At 43.1% G+C, this 6,105-nt stretch overlaps 1 pseudogene; it reads right to left on the reverse strand.

Moving 5' to 3' along the window:
- Window positions 1-2,720: 2,720 nt before the first annotated feature.
- LOC138145299 (TBC1 domain family member 20 pseudogene) lies at window positions 2,721-4,066 on the reverse strand (annotated as a pseudogene).
- Window positions 4,067-6,105: the final 2,039 nt, after the last annotated feature.

The following is a 6,105-nucleotide window of genomic DNA, read 5'->3' on the forward strand; positions in this document are numbered from 1 at the left end:
GCCGCCATAGGTGGGAGACAGGAGGAGAGAGGGAAAAAATTTGAAACTCAAGGGACTGAATGTTGTAAACTAAAAGTAAATAAATTAAGTAAAATTTAAAAAAAGAAAGGTCAGGGCAGACTGACAAGTCAGTGAATAATACTTCTTAATCATTTACTATGTATCAGGCACTGGACTAAGCAGGAGGGGTACAAAAAGAGACAAAAGACATTCCACAATCTAATCAAGGAAACAAGCATACACATTTTTAACAGAAAAGGAATTAGGAGATCCTATGAAAATTTAAGACTCAATAATATGGTCTCTGAATTGAATTTTGGTGTGTGTGCATTGAACATACCTTGGTCATACACAAAAATGAAAAAGAGATAGTCAAAAAAACACTTTATTGGTAATTTTATGTAATGCTGGATGGGACTGTAAACATTTTTTTTTAGTAACCACACATGGCTATTTATTTCATACAGGGATCTGTACAAATTGTATTTACACATATATATTCTTTACAGAATAAGTAAATTACCTGAAGATAGGAGAATATGCTTTTTTTCCTCATTGGCAAAAGGACACCCTCAGCCTCAACAAAGGAGCAAGGCAAGTGACCTTTCCTTCCTTTTTTCCATCAGGGTAAGAGAGAAAGCTAGTTAAATTTGCTTTTAGGAAGACTTTGGGTTGGCTGGAGGGACCGTTAACAATTTTAGAATTCTGACTACACCTGTTCTCTACTAATGAACACCTTCAGCATATTAAGAGATCAGCCTCCCTGTAGAAAAGGTTAATATGCTGCCCAGGAGTCCTCCCTTGTACTGACAATCACCTGGTGGGGTTCTACTCTCTTCACTCGGGAAGGAGAGTTTCCTTTGTCATCAAAATCATCAGGATGGCCCCACAGAATGAAACCCCTTAAAGCTAGACTGCCCCTAACCCCCTGGGGATGATTCTCATCACCTGGTTTGGCCATTCTTATAAAACCTTAAGAAGGATTTCACAGGATCTTCCCTTCATCCTGCTTCAGTTTCTCTTAGTTTTAAAGTGCTTAGTGAAAATTCAATGTACCCTGCCTACCCTCTGGGAAGGCTCCTGCCAAAAAAATAAACCACCTGTCTCATGCCCACCATGTGGTCAAATGAGGCAAAGGTTTCTGGGTGAGAAAGGAGTGAAAGCAGGATTCACTAGGGGAGTGCATCTGCAACCTTCACTTGTAACAAAGAACCTGTTAAAGAGCCATGCAGAAGAGACCGGAAAGATTTAGAGGAAGAGGTAACATTTGACACCCCAGTTTCTCTAAAGAAGCAGAAAAGGCACTTTTTTTTTCTAGCCAGAGTCAGGTTTAAAATAAATGTGACTTTGGGTATTGGAAAAGCCACTTTCTAAAGGGACTGATGGATTTAAACCTACTTCTCCCACATCTAGTGCCACAAGTATGGGAGTGTGGGTTTGATTCCTCCAGGATCCTGTGGAGCTCCACCGAGATTGCAATTTGCCCCTCCTGAAGGAATGGCCAATTTCTAGCAATATTTCCTACAAAATAAGAAATTGCCTGAGGGAAAGACAGAACTGAACCCATGAAGTGATAAAGAGGTAGTGTATGGGTGTTTCTTTTGAGGATGAAGGAGAGACCGGAGAAAAGCCCAGGATGTGACAGGCTGAGGGAACTGGGTTTTGTGGGGGTTTGGGGTGTTTACAAATATTAATTTGGGTTGACATACAAAAACACTTGATGGCAAGTAGTTTTCAGGGCCTCACATTCACCCTTCTAAGTAGTAGCTCTTTTTCCATGGATGAAGAACATTAGTAAAGCAAGTTTACATGTATAATCCCAAAATAGTAATAATGATGGTTTTTATATGCCATCTATGTGGCTCAGGGGCTGGTGGGGGGGTGGGGAACAAAGAGAAGAGACTATCAACTCAGAACTGAATCCAAAAAATCATTACCCATTTTTGCTTGACAGGATGTGCCCAAGGGATCCCTGGGCTGGTAATAGGAAGGATTTGCCCCATGACCTATTTTGTACCTGTTTCTTTATTTCTCAAGCAACTGTCCTGGGATGATGGAAAAAAATGAACACTGAATCCTTGGCTAACTGGGTTATGTCAAAGCTTCACTGATCCGAGACCTCAGAAAGTGAACATGGAAAGAAGTATGGTGGCCAATGGATTATCAGGACCTTATGAACAGTTCTGTTTAAGAACTTTCTCTCTTCTCTAACTGAATACCTGCAGACTCTCCCCGGCTTTTGCTCATCCTTCTTCCAACCATTCAACTATTATAATGGTTCCTTCCTTCCTTAAATAAAAAGGAAGAGCAGCAAGAAAAGCCCCTTCAGTAAGGACAGAAGGCTTACAATGGCTCAGGTTACTACTGATCTCCCATAATTCAGTTGAGCTCAGTCCACTTGAGCTCCAAAGACAAAAGGGAGTTAAAGTAACTCAATTCCCCTGTCATAGGGGAAGATGGCAGACATTTGCCCAATAAGAAACCCACTGCTTAATAACCAAAGAGATAAAGAGGTTCAATACCATGGCCCTAGAAAACCCTTGGCATTGGGTGGACCCTTCCATTAGCCCCTGAAGCAAAGGCAAATCATGGACAGGGTAGGTCGGGTGGTGGGGATAGAAAACGCTTGACATAAACCCTTTTAATAAAGGAACGCTGACTTCCTCTCAATCTTCCCACGGAAGGATGAGAAGCTTAATTTAAAATAACAGGAGCCTCCTCCCCAGTTGTCAGGGAAATAGCTGTAGTTGAAATTTAGGGGCCCACTCAAGGGCACTCTTCACCACTGCTAAAGCAGCCGGTCCCAGAGCCACTGTTAGCCCCATCACTGACAGCTTCACAAAGCGATTGGTCCTTGGTTTGGTCAAGATATTTCTTGTCCGATCTTCAGGCTGCAAGAACCGTCGGAAGCGCTGCCGCAATACCATGTCTGGCCTTTGCTGGGCAGATGCCAGTTCAAAGTCTTTAAAGGTAGAGGCTGCCATTCTCTCAGCTTGCTGCTGAGCTACCTCTCTGGCAAGCTCAGATGGAGGAAACTGAAAGAAGAGGTCTCCTGCTCTACTGATCAGGGTTTCATAGGGCAAGTCCTGAGGGATCTGGGACAAGAGGTGGTGTGAACAGAGGCCATATCACACTCACAATCAAGGACTTCTTGCTCTAGATACAACACAATCACAGCAGCAAAGTAAATGGGCATAAGTGGGTGGCAGGCCAGGAAGAAGTCATACAACCATACCACATGCCTGAAGTCAGATAGGACATGGCCAAACCAGGTGATCAGCCAGCTGAGTGCAAAGATGGTCCCCACTTCAGCACTCTGCATGAAGTCATGGAGCTCTGGATTCACCTGATCTATGATGGGCATCAGGTAGTTTAATGTATGCTTGGTATTGTCCATTGTTGGGTCCATGAAATCCCTGAGGTGGTAGGTAGAAAGCTTCTCCACTAGTGATGTTGCCAGTCTCTCACCCACAACGAGCAGAAATGTGACCACAATGTCATGGTAGCCCTGGTAGTAGTGCACCTGGGGATTGCGTTCCAAAACGTACACAATGACGTCAATCAGTTCCTCCTGGAGCCCTTCTCTTTGTTCACTAGGCATGCCAGATGGGAACTGCCATAAAGATCGTCTCACATCTAGAAGTACTTGTTGGTAGTCCTTGCTTTCTTCCCTTAGAGACTTCTCTTGCGGAGGAGGAAGGTCGTTTACGCTGACATTGAGGAGTTTTGGCCACACTTCACGGCGATATCGTCTTTCAGAAGCCGCCTTCACTGATTGCCATGCGTCGAAGCGCAGCCACATCAGCAGGATCACTTTTCAGGGCTTGGTGAATCTCTGCAGCTTTCCTTTTCTTCTTGGTTTTATAGTCTGCTCCCTCGTCCCGCTGCGAGGCGAGGAGGCTGATAGCCCATCGCCCCAAGCCCTCGGGAGAGCCATGCCCCGGGGCCCCGGCTCCTCCCCGCGCCCGTGGTGGTGCCAGGGCCAGGGCAATGGCTGCGGGGGCTACAGCGGAGCCTCTGCCGCTCACCTCGGCCTGTTAGGCTCCTCCTTCTGTTTGTATTAATATATTGATATATGAATAAATAATAATTGTGCCTGAAAATAGGAAACTGGATGTCTTTATGGGAACTGTTTAACATATTTAATAAAGTGCCAATTAAAATAACCAAAGCTGACTTAAGAAAAAAAAAAAACAATGCCTATTCCTTGACCATAAGATAAATAAGAAAAGTGTATGGTTTAGTGTAAAACGGGGAGGCAGCATGGTGTAAGAGACAGGGGACTGGTCTTGTAGTCAGGAAGATCTGGGTCCAATTTTCTCTGCAGACACAAGCAGCGTGAGTTCAGGCAAGTCATTTAATCCCTCTACACCTTGTTTTTTCATCTATAAAATGAGGGAATTGAACTCAGTGGCCTCTAAAGCCTCTTTAAGCTCTAAATATATGATCCCATGATCATTGCTCCTGGAAAAAAAAAAGCAACTCAAAATACAGGCCTACTGGCAACATCTTTGTGTGCAAATTGCTTATATCCTCCATATACAGCCCCTAGGTTCACTCTCCCAACCAAAATTCCACTGGCAGGTTGGGACCCCAGAGCAAGGCTACTGCTCTATCTCTCTTCAAGAGATTTCCTAGTGATACCCCTGAAAGATGCTCTAATGCTATTAATCTGAGTTTTCCATTCCAGTTTGTTCTCCCCAGGACCCATCCAATCACCAGTGATTATTAGCACCCTGATAGAATTTGCCAATATCAGTTTGTATCTCCCCAGTATCATTAAGCAATTGACATCTCCTCAGTACTACTGATAAGTAATTATCACCTACCAGTTTTTACAAAGGGATATATAGCAAGAACAGAAGTATAAATCCTGAAGCCTGGTGTGACATTTTCCCCTCTACCACCTCAGGCCTTGGAAAGAATGGGCTCCAATTTATTGGTTGCTATAAACATTCTTCTCACCAAGTTCACTTCCAATTGAGCATAGATGATGATTGTAAGACATGGTGCTGTTGTCTTGACTGCCAGATTGGTTCATTTCTGGGCTGGGTCAAATGCCCTAGAGGCTGCATTGCTTCCTCATACATCTTAGCTGTGGCAGCTACAGCAGCCTTGCCACAGACTCCTGTCACTGGACCTCTGATGACTTTTTGGACCTCTTAAAGTTTACAAGGTCATTCTGTCTCCAGTTCTCCTTCAACTAGGATTGGGAAATAATAAATAAAACAGGAAAGAGCAGGGATATGCACCCAAGGGCTACATGGTCAGTCCAAAAGAGAGATGACAGCAAAACCAATCACCCTTCCCGACCTCCCAACCAAGGTGCTTATAACAATTCTTTTTTACTCACCAAAAGGGAAAAGAGAGAGTTTAAATTCCTCTCTTGCAACCTTTTTCATGTACCCTTAGTCCTAGACTCAGCAACCAATTAAAAAAACTTTTCTTTATCACACAGTAAGCAAACAGGAAAGAGTCACAGAATATCTGCTCTTGCTTTGAAGTGGAGAGGACCCTCTATTATATATCATCATACATTTTCAGAATCAGTCTCCTTAAGCCTCCTAGTTAGTCTTCTTGGCACTGAGCAGAGTAGATTGCATGCCTAGGTTTCTATTGGCCAATCCCCTGTTAAATTTTTATTACCTAACATTTATATAGTTCTTTGCTAATAACAAATCCATTTGCTTTTAATCATCACAACAAACTCTGTGGCAGAGGTAGTATGAGTAGTATTCTCCTAATTTTATAGATGTGGATGAGGGGTTGTTAGTTGACCTGATTCATGAATTTTATAGGTGATGTAAACAAGACAGAAACTCCGGTCTTCTGATTCAAGTCCAACTGGAACCAAAGGGCAGCTGGGTGCCTGAGAAGAGACCTATTATCATATGGAAATTTGTCCTAAAATACAAAGGAGGGGAAAACCAATGACAATTATAGAATCACAAAATGTGAAAGCTGGAAGGAACATCAGAGAACACCTACTCCTTGACATTTTACTGATGAAGAAACTAAGGTTTGTAAAGGTTACATGATTTGTCTAAGATCACACAGGGAATATGTGGCAGAGACTGGATTGAAAGTCAAGTCTTTTGCCTTCAA

Source organism: Petaurus breviceps, unplaced genomic scaffold, assembly GCF_028583685.1.
Source record: "Petaurus breviceps papuanus isolate PSGF00001 unplaced genomic scaffold, PetGlider_PUasm1.0 90734, whole genome shotgun sequence".
NCBI classification, from domain to species: Eukaryota; Metazoa; Chordata; class Mammalia; order Diprotodontia; family Petauridae; genus Petaurus; species Petaurus breviceps.